At 43.3% G+C, this 25310-nt stretch overlaps 1 non-coding gene across 1 annotated transcript; it reads right to left on the reverse strand.

Moving 5' to 3' along the window:
* Positions 1-3283: 3283 nt before the first annotated feature.
* TRNAG-UCC (transfer RNA glycine (anticodon UCC)) lies at positions 3284-3354 on the reverse strand. Its single transcript has one exon. It is a non-coding gene; the product is annotated as a tRNA-Gly (tRNA).
* Positions 3355-25310: the final 21956 nt, after the last annotated feature.

The raw sequence follows: 25310 nt of genomic DNA on the forward strand, positions 1-25310 counted from the left end.
GTAGGTCGAAGAGTACAACCTTGAATATGGATTACACCTCAGCATAAAGAAAATGAAAATCCTTACCACTGGAATGATAAACAACATAATGATAAATGGAGAAAAAAATTAAAGTTGTCGGTGATTTCATTCTATTTGGATCAACCATCAATGCCCATGGAAGCAGCAGTCCAAAACTCAAACAAAGCATTGCATTTGGCAAACCTGCTGCAAAAGGCCTCTTTAAAGTTCTAAAATGCAAATATGTTACTTTGATGACTAAGGTGTGCCTGACCCAAGCCGTGATCTTTTCAATTGCCTCAAATGCGTGTGAAAGCTTGGACAATGAAAAGAGAAGAGGAAGAAGAATTGATGCATTCAGACTGTGGTGCTGGTGATGAATATTGAATCTACCGGTTACTGCCCTAAGAACAAACAAGTCAGCCTGAGAAGAAATACAACCAGATTGCTCCTTAGAATGGTGAGACTTTGCCTTATTTACTTTAGACACATCATCAAGAAAGGTCAATCATGAGAAAAGGACATCATGCTTAGTAGAGGGTTGGCGGAAACAGGGGAAACCCTCAATGAAATGGATTGACATGGTAGCCCCAGCAACGGGCTCAAACATATCAAATGATGCTAATTTGTGTAAGATCACCATGAGGAGAGCCTGACTTGATAGCAGCTAACAACAACATCTCAACTCAAAGCCTGTTCATTTTGAGCTGTGTTTTACTGCTGGACAAGACATAGACCTTGCCCTGAAAGAACTCTGTCTCTAGAGGTGGGAAAGATAAGAGCCCAAACCCGTTGCTGTGGAGTTGATTCCAATTCATAACGACCCTGTAGGATAGACTAGAACTGCCCCATAGTGTTTGTAAGGCTGTGAACCTTTATTGAAGCAGACTGCTACACCTTCCTCCCATGGAGCGGCTGGTGGGTTTGAACCATAGACCTTTCTGTTAGCAGCCGAGCACTTTAACCACTATGCCACCAGGGCTCCTTGAAAAGATGAGACATATACCAATAATACAATCAATGAAAGCTTACACTATTACAAGCATGTCCCCATTGACCAGGTTAATTTGTTATTCAACGTGTTGCTGAATTTTTCAAAAAAACTCTGACGTAGGCAAATAGTATCCCCATTTATAGATGAGAAAACTGAGCCTCAAAGAGGGTGAGCACCTTGCCTAAGGTAAATGCTAATGATGGGCAGAAGTGGTAGGGTCTGCATTGCTGCAACGAGTGGGTATAATTATCTTGTGTCTGGCATAGACCATCCCTATGAAAGAAAGTCACAACCGCAGGGGGTCAGGAGAGGAGGGGCAGGGAACTCTTGTTCCTCCCCCAAGATCTCCCTCTCCCAATACCTGTAAGGTGTTTCCAGTATTCTTTGACTCCCAGCAGCTTTCTCTTAGGGCCTAAGTCACTGAGGCCCTGAAAGCAGATACCTTTGGGCTTTTGGTGATGGAACATTTAAAAATGGAACCTAAATTAAAAAGAAAAGTCTTAATTAGTTTCTTTTGCATCTTTATCTGCAAAAGAACAAGTGTGTACCTCTGGAGGGCATTTGTCACTTTTTCCAGCATGATTCATCATCAGATACATACTGCCTCTAACATACAGTAGAAAACTAATGAGCATTTCATTTCTGCAGAGCAAAGGAGGAACAATTCGAGTTGAAAGCAGGGATGGCCACAGACAAGTCAATGAATGACTTAGAATTCTTTTCTTCATTGCCCGAGTGTGGGCTCCAAAAGAGTGGCCTGAACTCTGAGCTCTGAGCCAGCAAAATAAGGTCATAAATGAAATCAGTATTTACTATTTCTATGTAAACTTCAGTTGGTCCCTGGGGGCACACATGGTTTGTGTTCAACTACCAACCTAAAGGTCCGTGGTTCGAATGCACCTGGTGGTGCTGTGGAAGAAAGGCCTGGCAACCTGCTTCCATAAATTTTTCAGCCAAGAAAACCCTATGGAGCAGTTCTACTCAGTTGTCATGAATGAGATTCAACTCGATGGCAATGGGTTTGGTTGTTTTTGGTAAACTTCAGTGTATGACACACCTGATGGACATGCCTTCCCTCTGGAGAGGGCCCCATGGGCAGGCTGGGGTGTGATGACTGCAGCCTTTGAGAAGATACCATGCCTTCCTCTGGCACAGCTGCTCCCTACATAAAGATGTCCCTTTCCCTTCTGGCACCTGGGCTGTGTTTTCCTTTTTGAAATCATAGGCAAACCTAGAGCAAATATTGTAACTACCTCCTCAGGCTCTTTTTCAGAAGACCGCAAGGCTGCTTGAATTTAGGGGGTTATTTAGGACGCTTCTGCTCTGGTAAATCGCTGCCCAGCTGAGCACTAGCAAGCAACTTGCCCATTATCCGGGTAATTTTAATTGGGCACCTACTGTCTCTGTGTGGTGCAAATGGTTAAGCTCTCAGCAGTTTACAGAAGTGTTGAGGGTTCGAGTCTATCCAGGGTGCCTCGGGAGAAAGCCCTGGTGATCTACTTCTGAAAAATCAGCCACTGAAAACCCTGTGGGCCACAGTTTGACTCTGACATACGCGGGGCTGCTATGACTGGGAGTCGAGTCGATGGCAACTGCTATGTCTCGGCTAAGGTGCTAGGACCGAGGGACACGGCCATAAGCGAGACAGATGTAGGGCCCCTCAAGAGGCTTGAATACAGGGGTCTCTAGATTGAATCACGAGAAAGTGTTTTCACAGCCATAGCCCCAGCTGGTCCCTGCAATGAGTATGTGGAGGAGGCAGGGATTGGGTATCCTCTTCCAAATGAGGAAACTGAGGCTGGCGGAGGCAAAGTGTCTTGCTGACAATCACAAACTGGTATTGTAAGCAAGTCTTCAAGGTCACAGTTTTTTCTTAAGTGTCTGGACTTCTCAACCAACTAGTGTTCAAAGTTGGGGGAAGTTTCTTAACGCTTCAGAGCCCCAGGGGATAACAGGATCTATTCTGCAGAGTTACTGAGATGGTTGAATTAGATAATGTAAAAAAAAGATAATGTAGATGAGTCTTAATAGATAGATATCCATCTGTAGATACGTTGTTGTTGATAGTTGCCATCAAGTTGGCCCCTGATTCATGGCAACCCTAAGCACAACAGAACAAAATGCTTGTCAATCAGACCTTTGTGTTCCACAGTGTTTTCACTGGCTGATTTTCGGAAGTAGGTCATCAGGTCTTTCCTCCTGCTCCGTCTTAGTCTGGAAGCTCCGCTGAAACCTGTTCAGCATCATAGATAGCAACGCACAAGTCCCCACTGACAGACGGGTGGTAGCTGCATTGACTGGGAATTGAACCCAGGTCTCCCACATGGAAGGTGGGAATTCTACCACTGAACCACCACTGCCTCATCTATAAATATAGACAGATAAAATCAATAGTAATATGTGTAAAGCCCTTGACATACTGCCAGGAACATAAGAACAACCACCACCACAATAATACTGCTAATTAATATTTATGGAGTGGTACGATGTTTCGGGTAAGTTCTATTACCATCTCCATTTTACGGTTGTGAAAACCTAGGCAGAAGGAAGTGAGATAACTTGCTTGAAGTTACAGTTTATTGTGATAAAGCAAGTCTTCAAAACTTAATATACAGTTATTTATTATATATAATTCTATCATAAGTGTCTTCATTTTTTTTTTTACCAAGGGAAATAAAGGCAATGATTTTTGAAATACCAGGGGAAAGGATAAAACCATTTTTCAGGTGATTCATAACATACACTGACTTTTAAGCCTCAGGTAGCCTGAAAGAAGACTGGGGCCTCTGTTTTCTCACCTGTTCAATGGGAATTATACTCTCTCAAGTTTGTTGTGAAGATTAAACGAAAAGAGTGTGAAATACTTCCCAAACCCCGAAGTGCTGTCCACCACACGAATTGCATTTTCATGTAGACCAAACTCAGAGGTCCAAGGTATTTTGTGCTTTAAGTGTGTAGTGAAGCCATTTGATACAAAGATACATCAGTCTGGTAAGTCTACAGCCAAGAGGCTGGCATTTTATTTTTTAAAGGAGACCCAACTGGCCATCTTGGAAATTTCAAGGAAACCATATAAATTAAATGCCTGGGTGACTGATGACCCAGTGTTCAAACTGAAGATCTGACTTTAATCTCATTTTTAAAGGCTCGGTGAGAAACTGTTTTCTGTTTCTGATTTTGCCTTTAATACCCTCTCTCTTACTTGAAAATAATGGTTGATGTCATTGTTCTGAGGTGTGTAATTCAAAAGAGAAAAATAAAAAATCGAAATTTCTTGTTTCTCAGGAAACAAGAAAAATAATAATATCCTCTAAGATGTAGCGATTTTGAGATGTGAAAGAGAAAAAAGTATCAGGTAATAATTCCTTTTTCTATGGATTTATTACTATTATTTAAAAATAATGTTTTATTATGATTAAGGTGAAAGTTTACAGGGGAATTAGGCTCCCATTTAGCAATTTCTACACAAATTATTTGGAAACTGTGGTGGCGTAGTGGTTAAGTGCTGCAGCTGCTAACTAAAGGGTCGGCAGTTCGAATCCGCCAGGCCCTCCTTGGAAACTCTATGGGGCAGTTCTACTCTGTCCTCTAGGGTCACTATGAGTTGGAATCGACTCGACGGCACTGGGTTTTTTGTTTACACAAATTATTCAGTGGTATTGGTTACATTTTTCATTTTTCACAATATGTCATCATTCTCATCCATTCCATTTTGGATGTACGATCTTCAGTTTCCATTCCCACTGCCCTTCGACCAGGCCCATCCACACTCACTAGATGATTACAACAGTCTCCAAACCCATTCCACTTTGTCCCCATTCTCACCCTCTCTAGCCCCCTCGTCCCTCCACCTTCCACCCCAGAGGAGACCGAGGACTCTATTTCAGTTTCCCTGCCCCCTTACCTTCTCATCTTTGCTTTAGAGTAATTTTTGACCATTTGGTCTCATACAGATGATTCTTCAGTGAATTCATTGCTCACAGGTGATATGCTTACTTTATGAGCCAATCTATTATTTAGCTAAAAGGTGGCTGCAAGGGATAATTTTGAATTAAAATTTAAAGAGCATGTCAGGGCAATAGTCACAGGGAGTCCTCCACTCTCAACTGATCAAGCAAGTCTGGACTTTAAGAATTTGAGTTCTGTTCCACATTTTTCTCCTGTTCTATCAGGAGCCATCTATTGCGGCCCTGATCTGAACAGACGATAATCGTAGCCAGGCACCATCTAGTTCTTCTGGTCTCAGGGTAGGTGAGGCTGTGGTCCCCGTAGGCTATTAGTCCTGTAGACTACTTTCTTCTCTGAGTCCTTGGTTTCCTTCTCTCTCTCTTGTTCTGGATGGGTAGAGACCAGTAGTTCTATCAGGAATGATTATTTTTTAATACTTGTTTAACCAGAGGCATAAAGACCAATGAAAAGAAGTTCCATTTTCATCATGGCAGAGTAACCTCCTAACAGGCTGACCCTCATGCAGATAAAAACTGTAAAGGCTGGATAAAATACAAAATACAGCTACCGGAAAGCTCTAGAGAGGGTGCAAAAGCAGGCAGATTTCTGAAAGGGTTGGAATTTGAAAGAAAGGACCAGCAGGGGTGAGTTTCCAGCTTTTATGGTTTTAATGTGAGGGCAGGTCGCAGTCCTGGGGAAATGTGCAGTGGCTAAAACTCCAATAGAAATTTCACCTTAGTTTTGGCTGGGGAACAGCAGGAGAGGGTGGGAGCCAATCAGGAGAGTGAGGGTGGAGCCTCGGACAGGAGAGAGTTAGAGAAGGGGAATCCCCAAATTCTTCATACGGACACTGCCCAAGCCTCTGATGGAATGCTTAACATGCATTGTGGGACAGATCAAAGCAATTTACAGCTAAGCCTAAATAAAATCAATTGTATTTTTATATATTGTCAGCAAGTGATCAGAAAGTAAAATAAAATAAAAATTATGATAGCATCACAACTTAGGAATTAAATTTAACCAAAGGTGTCCAAGGCCTGCACACTAGAAGACAGCTACAAAAAGAGACTTAAGACTTAAGTAAAATAAATGGGGTGAACTGTGTCAATGGATTGGAAGACTCAATATTTCGGGATTGTCAGTTCTTCCCAAACTGATCTATAGATTCAACACAATCCCCTCCAAAATCCCAGCAGGCTCTTCTGTAGATATTGACAATTTGGCTCTAAAGTTTCTGTGGAAAGTCAAATGACCTAGAATCAATCAAAACAATTTTGAAAAAGAAGAATAAGTTTGGTAGGCTTATACCATCTAATCTCAAAACTTACTGCAAAGCCATAGTAATTAAGACAGTGTGCTTTCAATGCAATTTTTATATTATTGTGAGTATAGCAGTTGCCATCAAGTAAATTCTGACTCACGGCAACCCCATGTGTGTCAGAGTAGAACTGTGCTCCATAAGATTGTCAGTGATTGATTTTTTGGAAGTAGATTGCTAGGCCTTTCTTCTGAGGTACCTCTGGGTGGACTCAAACCTCCAACCTTTTGGTTAGCAGATGAGTGCTTAACCATTTGCACCACTTGGGGACTCCATCCATGACAGTGTGGTAAAAAGTAGACACATAGACAAGTGGAACAAAAGAGAGAATCTAAAGTAGACCCACATACATATAGTCAATTGATTTTTGACAAAGGTGCCAAAGCGATTCAATGGGGGAAAGAAGCAAGTCACAGAGCTAGTCCAGATTCAAAGGATAGGAAAATAAACTCTACCTTTTGATTGGAGGGGTGGTAAAGTTACATTACAAGAGGCACGAATACCAGGAGACGTGAAGGACTGGATATATTTTGCAATCTACCACCTATGCAACCTGAATGAGCCTTTGGAGTCCCACCTTAGCTCTTCTTGTCTGCCCAGGCTCAGCTCAAAGGCCACCTCCTCTGAGAAGCCTCCCCAGGTTGCTCTCCCTCAAGATGAGGGCAATTACCACAATTACCTTTTATCATACCACCCTGGCCCTGTTCAGCTCCTTCATTGTCTATCTACAATCTTGTTGTTTCTTCACTCACTCACTGACTGTCTTCCCCATTAGAATACGATCGCAGTTTAAGGTGGCTTTGAAGTAAGTGAAAAGAAGCAAGGCTGGAGAGGAGCCAGAGTCCAGGCCGTGAAGGCCTCAGACACCTCAGTAAGGAGTTTAGACATTATGTTGGAAAGAAATGAGGAATCATTCGAAGTTTTGAGCAAAGGAGCAACCTGATAAAATTGGTATTTTACAAGAAGATCCCTGTGGCAAGGGCACTGAAATAGAGTCCTTGGTCCCCTCTGGGGTGGGAGGTAGAGGGACTAGGGGGCTGGAGAGGGTGAGAATGGGGACAAAGTGAAATGGGTTTGGAGACTGTTGTAATCATCTGAGTGAGGGTGCATGGGCACGGTCGAAGGGCAGTGGGAATGGAGAGGCAGGTCCCTGAAGGCTGGTGTGCGGCTGGACCTTCTGATTTGTCAAGAGAGGTTGGCTGAAATGGTTTAACTACTAACCTAAAGGTTGGTGATTCGAACTCGCCCAGCAGTGCCAGGGAAGAAAGGCCTGGAGATCTGATTCCGTAAAGATTACAGCCAAGAAAACCCTAAGGAGCACAGTTCTACTCTGTAACACATGGAACTGCCATGAGTCAGAATCAACTGCAGTTGGCTGTGGAATCTCACAAATTTTCATTGTTGGCAACTATAGAAATATACAGACCATGTCGGTGGTGGGAGGAGTATTGCTTGGGACCTGAGTCCCACCGGCCAGCCTTGTGAAGCTACCTCTTTTCTGCTAAGCGTAATATGATCATGACTCCACAGGCACAAATGGGAACCTAACCTGACTGCCTTGAATCCAGGTTATTGCCCTGAATGGCTTATGTGTGCAAGATACAGCACCCAGCATCAGGGATCTGAGCCCATGGGAAGATGGAGTCCCAGGTCCCAGCTCCCTGCTCTCACTTGGATTTGGATTGTAATATATGACAAGTGGCCATGTCATAGCTCTGCTGCTTCCTGGCTCTATGAGCTTGGGAAAGCTACTTCTTCACTTCTTGGAACCTCAGTTTCCTCTTCTGCAAAATGGGAATACTAATCCCTATCTCTTAGAGCAGTTTGGTGGAGAAAATAAGATAAATGTAGTGGGTAATGACTGTGTGCCAGGCGCAATTCTACACCCTTTACCTACACTGATTCACCTGATGTTCATAGCCACTTGGAGGTCATTGTTATTTTTTCCTTTTACCTATGGGGAAACTGTGGCACAGAGAAGTTAAATAACTTACCCAAGTCTCCACAGCTAGGCGGTGGCAGGGCCAGGATCCAAGCCCAGGCTTTAAAGTCTGTGGTCCTATCCACCATACTGTATTGTCAGGTGTGAAAGTTCCTGGCTCTTCAGAGCTCCTCAGTGAAGTCACTCATTAACTCAGCAAATACTTACTATGCACCTCCTGTGTGCCAGGCAGTATGCTAAGCTGTGGGGATACAGTGTGGTGGATCTGTATAAGATCTGGGTAGTCATGGCTTCTGTCCTTGGAGTTTTATGGAGTGTTTGCTGGGCCCCAGGCACTGTGCTTGGGGGCAAGGGACACATTGCCTGGCTTGAGAAAGACATGGTTCCACCCGAGGAACTTACAGGCCAGGGTAGGAAGACAGTCACGTAGGAGGACAGGTAAAAAACAGCAGCAAACTCAAATGCAGGGACTCTTCTCCTGTTCATTTCTTATCAAGCATTTATTCATTCATTCAGCACCATTTATGGAGTGTCTACTATGTGCCGGAGTCCCAACGTGCAAACGGTTAACATGCTGGGCTACTAACTGAAAGGCTGGCAGTTCAAGTTCACCCAGAAGTGCCTCGGCGAAAGGGCCTGGCGATCTACTTCTGAAAAGTCCGCCATTGAAAACCCTATGAGTACAGTTATACTCTGACACATATGGGTCGCCCTGAGTCGGGGTCAACTTGACAGCAAGTGGGTTTTTTTTTACTATGTGCCTGGCACTGCTTGAGGTGATGGGGAATAAATTAAAGTCCAAGTCCCTGCTCCCATAGGGCTTACTTTCTAGTGTGGGAGGCAATTAATCAGTAAACAAGATGCATTCCTCTAGTGATAACTGCTATGAAGAAAACAAAGTGAAGAGACATGGTGTAGAATGACAGGGGATAGAGGTTTCAGGCGAGGTGGTCAGGGATGGACTCCCTAAAGAGATGACATTTGAGTAGATACTCGATGGCAAGATGGAACCAGCCATGTAAAGACTGGAGAAGCGAGGAGCATCCTAGGCAGAAGAAATGGCAAGTGCAAAGGCCCTGAGGCAGGTTGAAATCAGGGTCAGTAAGGCCCATGTGGCTGGAGTGTAGTGATGAATATAGGGCATGATGGGAGATGAGGTCAGAGAGATTGTAGGGCCCAGATCTTACAGGCCATGATAAGGACACTGGATTTAACTCTGTGGGGAAGCCTCACAAAGCTGTTAGCGGGGGAGCGACTTGAGCCAGTTCATATTAAAAACCAGCCTTTGGGGCATGGGTCACAGGGGGTAAGAGCAGTTTGAAGGGAACTGATGTCCAGGTGAGCGATGACAAGTGCCCACTGGATGCCAGGCCCAGTGCTGGGTTTCTGAGATGAAGGCACCTTGGTCCCAGTCCTCAGGAGCTCGCGGTGGGGACAGGAGACCAGTAGGGAACAGAACATTATAAAACAGGGACAAACAAGGGCAGCTTGTCGTTCCTGCCTGTCACTGTGAGCCTCGTCTCCCAGGCTAGGCCGTGGAGTTCTCCCAGTGCCCAGTCTCCTCTGGGAGAGACCAGCAAAGCCTCTTTGCCAAGTGGCCCCTGGAGAGCTTTCCTCAGACCTACCTGTAGATGCCAGGAAGGTCACCTCGCCTCTTCCAGGAAAGGTACGAGGCAGAAGGGTCTGGGAGCAATGCCAGCAGGACTCCAGGAACCTCTGCCTGTGCCTTGAATCTGGGCAGCTCTGCCGGGCTTTCAGGCTGTTTTTCTGTCTCCTGCTATGCGTTCCCATTGGGGTACATGGCTCAGAAGTACAATCGTGCCTTGTTTTATTGTGTTTTGTGGATACTGCATTTTTTTTTTTTTTTTTTACAAATTGAGAGTTTGTGGCAACCCGGTGTCGAGCAAGTTTATCAGCACCATTTTTCCAACAGGTTATGCTCGTTTCATGTCTCTGTCACATTTTCATAATTCTCGCAATATTTCAAACTTTTCATTATTATTATATCTGTTATGGTGATCTGTGATCTGTGATCTTTGATGTTACTCTTATAATTGTTTTGGGGTGACATGAACTGCGCCCATATAAGACGGCGACCTTAATCGATAAATGTGTGTGTTGTGACTGCCCCACCGACTGGCTGTTCCCCCATCTCTCTCCACTTCCTTGGGCCTCCCTGTTCCCTGAGACATGACAATATTGAAATTAGGGCAATCATTAACCCTACAATGGCCTTTAAGTGTTCGAGTGAAAGCAAGTGTTGCACGGCTGTCTCTTTAAATCAATAACTAGAAATGGTTAAGTTTAGTGAGGAAGGCATGTCGAAAGCCAAGATAGGCTGGAAGCTAGGCCTCTTGTGCCAAACGGTTAGCCAAATTGTGAATGCAAAGGAAAAGTTCTTGAAGGAAATTACAAGTGCTACTCCAGTGAACACATGAATGATAAGAAGCGGAACAGCCTTATTGCTGATATGGAAAAAGTTTTTAAAATTAAAAAAAAATTTTTATTGTGCTTTAAGTGAAAGTTTACAAATTCAAGTCAGTCTCTCATACAAAAATTTATATACACTTTGGTATATACTCCTAGTTGCTCTCCCCCTAATGAGACAGCAGACTCCTTCTCTCCACCCTCTTTTTTTGTGTCCATTCAGCCAGCTTCTGACCCCCTCTACCTTCTCATTTCCCCTCCAGACAGGAGCTGCCCACATAATCTCATATGTCTACTTGATCCAAGAAGCTCACTCCTTACCAGTATCATTTTCTCTCTTATACTCCAGTCTAATCCCTGTCTGAAGAGTTGGCTTTGGAAATGGCTCCTATCTTGGGCTAACAGAAGGTCTGGGGACCATGACCTCCGGGGTCCTTCTAGTCTCAGTCAGACCATTAAGTCTGGTCTTTTTATGAGAATTTGAGGTCTGCATCCCACTGTTCTCCTACTCCCTCAGGGGTTCTCTGTTGTGTTCCCTGTGAGAGCAGTCATCAGTTGTAGCCGGGCACCATCTAGTTCTTCTGGTCTCAGGATGATGTAGTCGCTGGTTTATGTGGCCCTTTCTGTCTCTTGGGGATTTGGAGAAAGTTTTAGTGGTCTGGATAGAAGATCAAACCAGCCACAACATTACGTTAAGCCAAAGCCTAATCCAGAACAAGACCCTAACCCACTTCGATTCTATGAAGGTTGAGAGAGGTGAGGAAGCTGCAGAAGAAAAGTTTGAAGCTAGCAGAGATTGGTTCATGAGGTTTAAGAAATAAAGCCATCTCCATAATATAAAAGTGCAAGGTGCCGCAGCAAGTGTTGACGTAGAAGCTACAGCAAGTTATCGGGACGGTCTAGCTAATTTAATTGGTAATTGTCATGTCTAGCTACACTAAACGACAAATTTTCCATGTAGATGAAACAGCCTTATGTTGGAAGAAGATGCCATCTAGGACTTTCATAGCTAGAGAGGAGAAGTCAATGCCTGGATTCAAAGGACAGGTTGATTCTCTCGTTAGGGGCTATTGCAGCTGGGGACTTTAAGTTGAAGCCAATGCTCATTTACCATTCTGAAAATCCCAGGACCTTTAAGAATTATGCCAACTCTACTCTCTGCCTGTGCTCTATAAATGGAACAACAAAGGCTGGATGACAGCACATGTGTTTACAGCATAGTTTACTGAATATTTTAAGCCCACTATTGAGATCTACTCCTCGGAAAAAAAAGATTCCTTTCAAAATATCACTGCTCATTGAAATGCACCTGGTCACCCAAAAGCTCTGATGGAGATGTACACGGAAATTAATGTTGTTCTCATGTTTGCTAATCCATTCTGTAGCCCATGGATTAAAGAGTAACTTCAATTTTCAAGTCCTGTTATTTAAGAAATACATTTCATAAGGCTATAGCACTGTAGACAGTGATTCCTCTGACGGACCTGGGCAAAGTAAACTGAAAACCTTCTGAAAAGGAGTCACCATTCTAGATGCCATTAAGAGCATTCCTGATTCATGGGAGGTCAAAATACCAATATTAACATAAGTTTAGAAGAAGCTGATTCCAGCCCTCATGGATGACTTTGAGGGGGTTCAAGATTTCAGTGGAGGAATTAGCTTCAGATGTGGTGGAAGTAGCAAGAAAACTAGAATTAGATGTGGATCTTGAAGATGTGACTGAATTGCTGCAATCTCATGATTAACAGATGAGGAGTCACTTCTTATGGATGAACAGAGAAAGTGGTTTCTCGAGATGGAACCTACTCCTGGTGAAGATGCTGTGAACATTGTTGAAATGACACAAAGAATTTAGAAAATTACATAAACCTAGCTGATAAAGCAGTGGCAGGGCTTGAGAGGATTGACTCCAATTTTGAAAGAAGATTTACTGTGGGTAACATGCTATATCAAACAGCATCGCATGCTACAGAGAAATCTTTCATGAAAGGAAGAGTTAATCAATGTGGCAAATGGATCATATTGAGATCATATTTGCCTCTCGTGGTTCACACCAATGCATTCAAACTCTGGCTAACATAGGGATTCTATCAGTTGGGAGAGACCAAGTTCAATATAGATTAAACTAATTGGGTTGGTGGGTCTTTATTTGTTTTTAAACTGAGAATGGAGGAACACATTGCAGTGCAGGCAAAGAGTCTAAGAGAAAAATAACAATAAAACAACAAGAACAAACGGTCTTTGCTGAGAATTCATTCTTCTTCTGCATATTGTCTTAGAAACCCTGGTGGCAAAGTGGCTAAGAGCTATGCCTGCTAACCAAAAAGTTAGCAGTTCAAATCCACCAGCCACTCCTTGGAAACCCTATGGGGCAGTTATACTCTGTACTTTAGGGTTGCTAAGAGTCGGAACCGACTCGACTGCAACGGGTTTGGTTTTTTGTTTTTGCTTACTGTCATTTAGTGCTACCGTAACAACAACAACAAAAATACCACAGTTGGGTGGCTTTAAAAGACAGGAATTTATTGTCTCACAATTTCAGAGGCTAGAAGTCCAAAGCAGGGCATTGGCTCTAGGGAAGGGTCCTTTCTTGTTGGTTGTCCCGGGAGTTCCTTGAAGTTCCTGGGCATCTGCTCTGTATATTTTTGTGTCTCTTCCACTCTTTTTCTAAGACACCTGTTAGAAGTGATCAGGTTCAGGACCCATCCTACTCTGGTATAACCTAATTAGCATAACAAAAGGTGCCACTTATTTCCAAACAGGGTGACATTTACAGACATAGGGGTTAGGAATTCAACAAATTTTTTGGAATACAATCCAATCCGTAACAGCTACCTAAATTGAATTCTCTGAACTTTAGTCAAAAAATGGTGAGAAAAACAACAAAAATATTGACAACATCAACAGTAATTGCTACTTGTTTTGCCTGTTGCTGCCACCATGCTTAACCAGGAGTGCGAAGATGTCTTAGTCATCTAGTGCTGCTGTAACAGAAGTACCACAAGTGGATGGGCATAACAAACAGAAATTTGTTTTCTCACAGTTTAGGAAGACAGAAGTCCAAATTCAGAGCGCTGGCTCTAGGTAAAGGCTTTCTCTGTCTCTTGGCTCTGGAAGTAGGTCCTTGTCTCTTCAGCTTCTGCTTTCTGGTTCCTCGGAGAACTCCACGTGTCTTGGCATCTATCTTATCCCGTCTGTTTCTTTTGATTGCTTGTTTAATCTTTTATATCTCAAAAGAAATTGATTCAGGACACACCCTATACTAATCCTGTCTCATTAACATAACAAAGACAACCCATTCCCAAATGGGATTATAACCACAGGTGTAGAGTTTAAGACTTACAACACATATTGTTGGGGGGCACAATTCAATCCATAGCAGAAGATCTTGTGACCAGAATCCGGAAAACTGGGATCCAGTCCAAGTTCTGCTACCAACTAGCTGTGAGGTCTTGAGCAAGTCACCATTCCTCTCAGGACCTAGGTGTCCTTATGTATAAAATCCCTCTAACACATTTCATCATCTATGAAATGTACTGACACCTATCCTGGTCTGCCAGCTACCCACCGTGTGGCCTTGGGCATGCTTCATAACCTCTCTGAGCCACATTTTCCTCACTTGTGAAAAGGGGATTGGGGCCCCTGGGTGGTGCAAATGGTTAAAGTGCTCTGCTTTTAACCGAAAGGTTGGCAGTTTGAGTTCAAACAGAGGCACCTCAGGAGAAAATCCAGGTGATCTACTTCCCCAAAACCAGCCATTAAAAACCTTATGGAACACAGTCCTACTCTGACACACATAGGATCACCACGAGTCAGAGTCAACTTGATGGCAATTTGTTACCCCCTCACAGGTCAAACATCGGGCCCACAGTAGGGTCTCTGGCCCTCACTATCTCCAGGCAATCATAGTGACAGCAACACCTATTTACTTGAACTGCCTCGGCATCTTCCCTGTTATGCTTTTCCTCTGCTCCGCACTGAGTATCTGGTGATCTATGATGACGCAGGTCAAGGAAAAAAACACAGTTGCTTTTTGAGCTTGCTTTTCCAGTTACCGTGAGGTCTGCCAGTTTGGGGAAAAAACAGGACTGAGCAAATCCTGGCCGGTTGTCTGAGGCCTGAAGCTGCAATTGTATTTCATAGGTATGATATGCTATCTCCAAGTTGGAGGCGAAAGTTGGTTGGACAGAAAAGGTCTCCTTGGTTAGCTCAGACCCTTCTCAAAGCTGGTTCCCTTGCTGATGTCAGCATCTCGGGTGGGACAGTAGCCCAATGTCCTCTACCCAGAAGACCCTGAGGCCTGGTCCGGGAGCCAGCAGCTCTAAGCCAAGATGCTATTCCGACTGGTTGGTTGGTTAAGAAAACAAACTCAGGAAACCTCCCCTACTTCTTCTATTCATCACCATGTGGTTTGTTTGGACAGAGTTTAGGTGGTGGTTTTTGCTTGCCTCATGTGTGAAGAAAGGCCAGGCTAGACAAGACTTGACAGGGAATAATTAAATGTGGCTTTTACAACCATTGCCTAAATGTCCAGCTTCAGCTCTAGCCTATGGACTTCTCTCAGTTCTCTCAAATGGCACCCTTTTTCCTGTCTCTCTGTTTTGAACTATGCTGCCAAGTTGCTTGCTGTGCCTTCTTTCCCCTCTCAACTTCCTTCCTTAAGGAGCTTTTCAAACTTGGTTCCTGGGAGTCTCCAGGGGTTCTGTGGAGAAGCCTCAGACATTGACATGAAGTTGAGTCAGAGGCTGAGTGGGTGGGTCTTTAGCCCCCTGTCCCCTCTAATTCTTGAAGCCCTGCTTCTATTTATTTCATATATGGGGTTGTTGTTAGTTGCCTTTGAGCTGGTCCCGATTTATGTTGACTTTATGTATAAGAGAAAAAAACGTTGCCTGGATCGGTACCATCTTCATGACCGTTCTTATGTTTGGGTCTGTTGTGGCTATTATGACAGTCCATCTCATAGAGAGTTTCCCTCATTTTCGCTGACCCTCCATTTTATCAAACATGTTGTCCTTTTCTAGGAATTGGTCTTTCCTGATGATGTGTCCAAAGTAAGCCAGCCAAAGACTATCCTTCCTCGCTTCTGAGGAACATTCTTGTTGTATTTCTTCTAAGATTGATTTGTTCATTCTTCTGGCAGTCCACCGTATGGTCAATATTTTTTATTTTCCCCTATATGGGGAGACTGTATAAAATTTCATTGACACTAACAGTTCCAAAAATGTTTGAGCATGCCTGGGTCAGCCCATTGGGTGCTGCAGGAAGAATGCTAATTTCCAACCAGATTAGGAGACAGCTGGGATTTCCCTAGGAGTATCAGATAAGCAGGCCTTGCCTGAACAGAGATCTTTATAATTTACACAGCTTTCTCATCTGCTACCCCACTGATCCACAGCAGTCATGAAAGGTGGGCAGGATAGATGTTGGCTAAATAGTCGAAGGCAAGATGGCCCCAGCCAATGACAGATTTCATATCAATAGCAATGACAGCAACGATACCACCATCACTAGTTCTTTATTGTCACTTTTAGGCTGCTTCCAAGAGGGTATTTTTCCATCCAAATTACAGAGCTGGGGCCTCAGAGCAGCTTCACTCAGGAACGGAAATCACCTGACATGTTTTTCTTGTGGGGGAAAGTGGTCTTCATTTTCAAGCAGATGTGTTTCTGTGGGGAGCAGGCTGGGGCAGGACCATTTGTCAGCATTATCCATCTGAAGATGTGGGCTTGGGTTGCCTCAAAACAGACCGGCCTCCTGCCCTGCCCACCATAGAGAGGATTTCAGGCCTGGTTGTGACTTGGCCAGAGTCTGTGGAGTCTGAGGTCCTGTGTTCAGGTGAATCATGAAGGATTGGCTACACTGTGCAAAAGTGTTTGGGTCCACCAACCACAGGGTTAAACTCAGCCCCTGGTGTGTGCATTTCTGGTGCAACAATGGCTCTTTAGAAAGGATTCAAAGAGAAGCAGCGTTTGGAACTTCTTGTCCAGTGTTTATTCCCACATGAGAATCCAGGGCAGAGTGTTCAATGTCTGCCATCAAGGGCCAGAGCGGACAGACAAGGCAGGTATTTTCTTGCCCACCCTGCTGTGGTCAAATCAGGGAATACGTCCATCTTGAAATCACCATCTCTCCTCACTTGATTGGTTTCTGTTGTAATGGGCCCTTTAAGGGTCCCGTTAATGCCCCCAGCATTTCTCGCTCTCAGGGATGGGATTTCTTCATTGGACCCTGGTGGTTTAGCTATGGAGTTCCTTTTTGCCAGCTGTGTCTCCCAGAGCAGACCGTGCTTAGACACTCGGGATGCGGTATCTCAGGGTACAGTTTCTGGGGTGGGGGGCTGTTGCGTTTGAACTGGGGGCCCTTGGATGATAAGGGCCCAGGTCTGTGTGCCCCAGCCTGAGATGACTCACCCCATCCATGTGTTTGTGGCACTTCTGAAAGCCCCCCCCAACTGGTACTGAAGCAGGGATCCCCCCTTTTTCACTGCCAAAACCTCTTTCTCTTTCCCAGTCTCTCTTCTCCATATTTATGAAAATTTTGTCCTCCAGATGAACCGGGCTTGATAGGACGATTAAGAGAGATGATAGGTGTATAACGTTGGACATAAACTAAAAATAAACCAAACCAGTTGCCATCAAGTTGATTCTGACTCAGAGCGATGCCATGAGTGTCAGAGTAGAACAGCTCCATAGGGTTTTCATGGCTGTGCTCTTTCAGAAGCAGATCACCAGGCCTTCCTATCAAGGCACCTCTAGGTGGGTTCGAACCACCAGCTTTTCGGTTAGTTGTCACGTGTTTAACTGTTTGCACCACCCAGAGACTGAGTAGGTGCTTATTAATAAATACTTATCATTTTCCTCTCATTCTTTTTTTTTTTTTTCCCTCCTTGGAGACAAATAGCTGCCAGTCTAAGCATAACACCAACAAATAATTACTGCGTACTGTACTATGTGCCAGGTACTGTTGGAGGCACCTTGCCCATGGTAAACCTATAGTTAGTATATAGAAGGAGGCCTTATCATTACTACTTGTCACCGTAAATGTCAGTTCCCAACGGGAAGGCATAGAAAAGCATTAACCAGTCTACCCTTTTAAAGCAAAGCAATTTGATCACCAACAACCAGAGACATGGTTGAGCCTGATCCGTTTTCTACTCAAGCAAATGCCACAACGTCCACAGCTTTTATCAGATTCAGAAACCCCCTGAAGAACCAGTACTTTGGCACCAGGAGTCTGTTTCTTCTGCAACTCATCACTCCACGGAAAATGCTTTCAAGGATCTTTAAGGCTAAAGTTTGGATTTTTGGCACAAGGAGGAATAAAGTCTCATCACCAGCACCTCTTTGCTATCATCTGGCTTTTGCTCATTTATGATCAGAATGCAGACATATTCGCAGTTTTGAGTCTGTGGATATTAGGATGCTGAAATGTCACACTCAGTGGGGAGGTCATATGTGGGCATTTGCCAGAAGGGCTCAGAGATTAGAACTAAGAAAACCGATAGCAAGTTTGCTGATGAGCTTTAAGAAGTATATCCAGAATTTTTCTGAAATCACTGTTTATAAGAGTAGAAGAGATTACAACTTGAGTCATCTTCTTCCAGGGCTCACTACCGCGTAATTAAAAACAACAACACTGACGATAATAAAAGACAAAAACAAACTTGTTACTGTCAAGTTGATTCCAACTCAAGGTGACTTCATGTATTATAACTGCTTCATAGGGTTTGTTTTGGGCTGTAATCTTTACAGAATCCTATCACCAGACCTTCCTTCTGTGGAGCTGCCAGGTGTGCTCAAACTGTCAACCTTTAGGTTAGTACCCCCCCCCAAAAAAAAACGTATCCAAACCCCTTGCCATCGAGTTGATTCCAACTCATAGTGACCCTAAAGGACCAAGTAGAACTGCCCCACAGGGTTTCCAAGGAGTGCCTGGTGGATTTCAACTGCTGACCTCTTGGTTAGCAGCCGAACTCTTAACCACTAAGCCACCAGGGTTTTGTTTAGGTTAGTAGTCAAGTGCAAATGATTTTTGCAACCCAGGGACCTTAATAATGATAATAGCTAGCACTTACTGAGCATTTACTATGTGCCGGGAGATGTTCTAAATCCTTTAACATACATAAACTTATTTAATCCTCACAACAACCCTTAAGGCAGATGCTATCCTCATTTTAATGAACTCTTTAGGGCAGGATCTGTGTCTGCTTTGCCACGCTTGTATTTCCAATGCCAAGCACAGTGCTGGGGCCATAGTGGGTGGTGTGCAAATGCATGGGAATGAATGAATAAGCGAATGAACTAGTGAGTGAGTGAGTTACTATCATTAGGAAGACAAACTACAGCACCTGACAGAAGTACAGCCTAGTCAGGAGCCAAATCAGGATGCAGAAACGCCTCCCTCATGCGGAGGTCATATTTGGGCATTTGTTTGTGTTCCTTCCCAAGACATCCCTTGACCTCCTTGGACATAGCCGCTAAGAGGCTGGTCTTTCCCACCACCTCACCCAATGCATCCAGACATGTCTGACAGTGTCAAATTGTCATGAACAGCATGGACACTGGAGAGAGGCTGCGATTCTAATGTTGACTTCACTGTGTCACCTTAGATAAGTCATTAAATGTCTTTGCACCTAAGTTGCACCAAGGTAAAACGGGGACAGCATCTGCCTTATAGGGTTACTCTGCCCATTACATGAGTTTATATGTGTTAAACAGTTTAGAACCACTCCTGGCACATGGTAAATGCTCAGTAAGTGTCAGCTTTGTCATTATTATTGTTTTTATTACCCGCTTGGGGGTCTGGAATACGATGACTCAAGTTGCAATCTCCTTTACTACTGTAAACTGTGATTTAAGAAAAATTCTATGTATGCTTCTTAAAGTCTATCAGCGCATAAAGACATGGTCAGTTGAGACTTTGAGGACTTACACGAAAGTCTGGAAGAGTCGGCAAGGGCTTCCTGCAGGATGGAATACTTAGGGGCAAGTGCTCAAAACTCAGTGCCTGCTTGCTCTGATCCAAGATATCACAGACACCTCCCTTGCAGAGGGGGACCACACAGGCAGCATATTTAACAGACAGACACCTTCCCACTTGGCCTGGGGCCTCTCCTGGGGTTGCTCTGCTGTCCAGCCTTGGCACCAGGCAACCCCTCGTGTTGGCCAAGGATGCCCTCCCGTCAATCCCAGCTCTCTCCTTATCAGTGGAGGATGAACTCCACAAAGCTCTCCTGTCAACCAGAGCCCAAACCATCCCCTTGTAGGGCAAAGATTTGCAATTGTGTGCAACAATATTTCATAATTTATATATTTTATGAAGAACCAGAGCCTGGGCCAGCAGCCGGCATGATCTAACCTATTGGGTCCATTAGCTGCCTCTGTCACTTTTCTATTTTAAAACTTTCCGTGTTTGAACCCATGGAAGCACATCCTTCACACTTACTAAGCTTTTCCCATGAAAACAGTGCAGTAAGGCTCCATTATCCCTCACAGAATTAAGAAAAAAAAGGAAAAAAATCCAAAGTAAAGCCCTCTAGGCATTGCCTTCAGGGAATACCATTTTATTTAGGACTTTAAAACCAGTTATCTTGCCAGTAGTTAAAAACAATATCAAGACAAATGAGATTTTTAGCGGCATTATAATGACTTCACTATGAGACTTGGCTTCTACCCTTGCCTCCTGTTTCAGCTCATCACTGGCCTCTCAGGAGTCTCCATTCCCCAGATCTTGTGAAGTGTCCATAAAACGACACTCCGTCCTGTGACACAGTGCTGTCTCTTGGATTCCTTGGCTTGGTTCTCTTCCAGCTTCTCAGTTGGTTCCTTCTCTGTGCTGGGCTCCTGTTGTTTTATCAACCTGGAATGCCTTCCCCATCTTTAGAGGACTGAATGAGACTCACTTTCCCCACAACTCTTTCCTTTCCACCTCTGTCTTGAACAAGCCTCTCTTTCTTAAAATAAAACAAAAAACTCCAAATCCATTGCTATGAAGTCAGTTCTGACTCATGGTGACCCCATGTGTCACAGAGTAAATCTGGTCCATAGGGTTTTCAATGGCTGTGGAAACCCCTGGTGGCGTAGTGGTTAAGTGCTATGGTTGCTAACCAAAAGGTCTGCAGTTCAAATCTACCCAGGTAGTCCTTGGAAACTCTATGGGGCAGTTCTACTCTGTCCTATACGGTCACTATGAATCTGAATTGATTTGACGGCAACAGATTTTTAATGTTTATGCTAGCTGATCTCCAGGCCTTTATTCCATAGCACCACTGGGTGGATTCAAACTGCCAACCTTTAGGTTAGTTGTTTGTTGTTAGGTGCCGTCGAGTCAGTTCCAAGTCATAGCGACCCGATGCACAACAGAATGAAACATTGCCCGGTCCTGTGCCATCCTCACAATCATTGCTCTGTTTGAGCACATCGTTGCAGCCATTGTGTCAATCTATCTTGTTAAGGGTCTTCCTCTTTTTTGCTCACCCTTTACTTTACCAACACTGAAGTCCTTCTCCAGGGACAGGTCCCTCCTGATAACATTTTAAAGTATTCGAGACAAAGTCTCACCATCCTCATTTCTAAGGAGCATTCTGATTATACTTCTTCCAAGACAGATTTATTCATTCTTTTGGCAGTCCATGGTATATTCAATATTCTTTGCCAACACCATAATTCAAAGGCATTGATTCTTCTTCTCTCTTTCTTATTCATTGTCCAACTTTCACATGCCTATGAGGTGATTGAAAATACCATGGCTTGAGTCAGGCGCATTGTAGTCCTCAAAGGACAGCTTTTCTTTTGAACACTTTAAAGAGGTCTTTTTTTTTTTTTTAAATAATTTTTATTGTGCTTTAAGTGAAAGTTTACAAATCAAGTCAGTCTCTCACACAAAAACCCACATACACCTTGCAACACACTCCCAATTACTCTCCCCCTAATCAGACACCCCGCTCTCTCCCTTCACTCTCTTTTCGTGTCCATTTTGCCAGCTTCTAACCCCCTCTACCCTCTCATCTCCCCTCCAGGCAGAGATGCCAACATAGTCTCAAGTGTCCACCAGATCCAAGAAGCTCACTCCTCACCAGAATCCCTCTCCAACCCATTGTCCAGTCCAATCCATGTCTGAAGAGTTGGCTTCGGGAATGGTTCCTGTCCCAGGCCAACAAAATGTCTGGGGGCCATGACCACTGGGGTTCTTCTAGTCTCAGTCAGATCATTAAGTCTGGTCTTATGAGAATTTGGGGTCTACATCCCACTGCTCTCCTGCTCCCTCGGGGTTTCTCTGTTGTGTTCCCTGCCCTCTGGTTCACGTGGCCCTTTCTGTCTCTTGGGCTTGTAATCACCTTGTGTCCTTGGTGTTCTTCATTCTTCTACATTCTTTATAATGTTTTGTATACTGTTTATGCCATGTATTAGGGCTCCTAACGTTGTCCCTATTTTTTCTTCCATGATCTTTATCATTTTAGATTTTATATTTAGGTCTTTGATCCGTTTTGAGTTAGTTTTTGTGCATGGAGTGAGGTATGGGTCTTGTTTCATTTTTTTGCAGATGGATGTCCAGTTATGCCAGTACCATTGGTTAAAAAGACTGTCTTTTCCCCATTTAACTGTTTTGGGGCCTTTGTCAAATATCAACTGCTCATATGTGGATGGATTTATGTCTGGATTCTCAATTCTGTTCCATTGGTCCATGTATCTGTTGTTGTACCAGTACCAGGCTGTTTTGACTACTGTGGCGGTATAATAGTTTCTAAAATCAGGTAAAGTAAGGCCTCCCACTTTGTTCTTCTTTTTCAGTAATGCCTTATTTATCCGGGGCCTCTTTCCCATCATATGAAGTTGGCGATTTGTTTCTCCATCTCATTAAAGAATGTCTTTGTGATTTTAATCAGAATTGCATTAAATGTATAAATCGCTTTTGGTAGAATAGACATTTTCACAATGTTAAGTCTTCCTATCCATGAGCAAGGTATGTTTTTCCACTTATGTAAGTCTCTTTTGGTTTCTTGCAGAAGTGTACTGTAGTTTTCTTTGTATAAGTCTTTTACGTCTCTGGTAAGATTTATTCCTAAGTATTTTATCTTCTTAGTGGCTGCTGTAAATGGCATTGATTTGGTGATTTCCTCTTCAATGTTCTTTTTGTTGGTGTAGAGGAATCCAACTGATTTTTGTATGTTTATCTTGTATCCTGATACTCTGCTGAACTCTTTCATTAGTTTCAGTAGTTTTCTGGAGGATTCCTTAGGGTTTTCTGTGTTTAAGATCATGTCATCTGCAAATAGAGATACTTTTACTTCTTCCTTGCCAATCTGGATGCCCTTTATTTCTTTATCTAGCCTAATTGCTCTGTCTAGGACTTCCAGCACAATGTTGAATAAGAGTGGTGATAAGGGGCATCCTTGTCTGGTTCCCATTCTCAATGGGAATGTTTTCAGGCTCTCTCCATTTAGGGTCATGCTGGCTGTTGGCTTTGTATAAATGCCCTTTATTATGCTGAGGAATTTTCCTTCTATTCCTATTTTGCTGAGAGTTTTTATCATGAATGAGTGTTGAACTTTGTCAAATGCCTTTTCTGCATCCATTGATAAAATCATGTGATTCTTGTCTTTTGTTTTATTTATGTGGTGGATTATATTAATTGTTTTTCTAATGTTAAGCCATCCCTTCATACTTGGTATGAATCCCACTTGGTCATGGTGAATTATTTTTTTGATATGTTGTTGAATTCTATTGGCTAGAATTTTGTTGAGGATTTTTGCATCTACATTCATGAGGGATATAGGTCTATAATTTTCTTTTCTTGTGGTGTCTTTACCTGGTTTTGTTATCAGGGATATGTTTAAAGAGGTCTTTTGCAGCAGATTTTCCCAATGCAATACGTCGTTTGATTTCTTGGGCACTGATTGTGGATACGAGTAAAATGAAATCCTTGACAACTTTAGTGTTTTCTTCGTTTATCATGATGTTGCTTATTGGTCCAGTTGTGAGGATTTTTGTTTTCTTTATTTTGAGGTGTAAGTCATATTGAAGGCTGTATGTAGTCTTTGATCTTCATCAATAAATGCTTCAAATCCTCTTCACTTTCAGCTGGCAAGGTTGTGTCATCTGCATATTGTAGGTTGTTAATGAGTTTTCCTCTGATCCTAAAACCACGTTCTTTATATAGTCCAGCTTCTCAGATTATTTGTTCAGCATACAGACAGGATAAGCATGTTGAAAGGATACAGCCCTTACGCACACCTTTCCTGATTTTAAGTCACACAGTATCCCCTTGTTTTGTTCTAACAACTGCCTCTTGATCTATGTACAGGTTTCTCATGAACACAATTAAATGCTCTGGAATTCCCATTCTTCACAATGGTATCCATAATTTGTTATGATTCCCAAGTCAAATGCCTTTGCATAGTCAGTAAAACACAGGTTAGCATTTCCTGGTATTCTCTGCTTTCAGCCAGGACCCACCTGACATCAGCACTGATATCCCTTGTTCCACTTCTTCTTCTGAATCCGGCTTGAATTTCTGGCAATTTCCTGTGGACGCACTGCTGCAACCATTTCTGAATTATTTTCAGCAAGGTTAGTAGTTGAGTGTAAACCAATTGTACCTCCCAGGGACCAATAAACTAGTTGTCGTGGAGGTGATTCCTGCTCATGGACATCCCAAGTATGTTAGAGTAGAACTGTGCACTATAAGGTTTTTTATGGCTGTGACCTTTCAGAAGCAGATCACCAGAACTCTCTTCCAAGGTGCCTCTAGGTAGACTCAAACCTCCAACCTTTCAGTTAGAAAACGCATTAGCCTTTTCGCCCCCTCCCCGCCCCAGGGACACCCTCTCTTTCTTGGGAGGGCCTGTTCCTTGTGATTTGAGTGTGGCTGTCTTTTCTAATCTGTTTACCTCCTTTGCAGAGGTTGGCAGGCTGGCAGGTGATCAAGCACTGCCAGTCAGAGTGCCCCATCCCTCTGGGCAAAGTAATTGGTTGAGGGATAGGCACACGACCCATGTTGAGACTATCTCAGCTTAATCTGTGGAAAGCCTGGGAAAAATTATCCCTTTTCATTGAGATCACTGGCTCTAAGGACCAAACTGTGACTAACTGCTGCTGGTGACATGTTTGCCACCATGTGGGGCTGAACCTGCCTGACAATGCAGTTAACATGGAGGTAAACAGAAGAGATGGAGAAAAAGAAACAGATTCTTTACATGAGTTCAACTCCTGGATTGAGTTGTTCCTGAAGTCAGCTTGTCTCTTGATCTTATTAGCCATCTATATTCCTTCTCACCTTTTTTGTTTAAACTGGTTTGAATTAGATTTCCCTCACTTACAACAAATGGTATTTCTTCTTTCTGCAAGTCCAAATCCTTTCTGTCTTTTAAAAACCAGTGACATCCCAAACTCAGACCAAAGGAACACTTTGTGTTGATTCATGCAATTTCTGTTATCATGGAACAAGGAAATCAGACAAGGAGATCATTTTGCTTCAAATGAATAGATTTTGACTGAATATAGTTATCAGTTGAGGGAAAGAAGAAAACATACTTCTTCCCTCAACAGCATCATCTCCAGTCTTGGAGACAAGTCAGCTAAATGTATGCTGGCATGGATTCTTTTGCTATAGAAGACATTATTGGGACAATCAGTGAAACTTGGATCTGAGGGTTAGACGGTAAAAATATGTCAGTGTTGATT

Source organism: Loxodonta africana, chromosome 22 (assembly GCF_030014295.1).
Source record: "Loxodonta africana isolate mLoxAfr1 chromosome 22, mLoxAfr1.hap2, whole genome shotgun sequence".
In the NCBI taxonomy this organism is placed as follows: domain Eukaryota; kingdom Metazoa; phylum Chordata; class Mammalia; order Proboscidea; family Elephantidae; genus Loxodonta; species Loxodonta africana.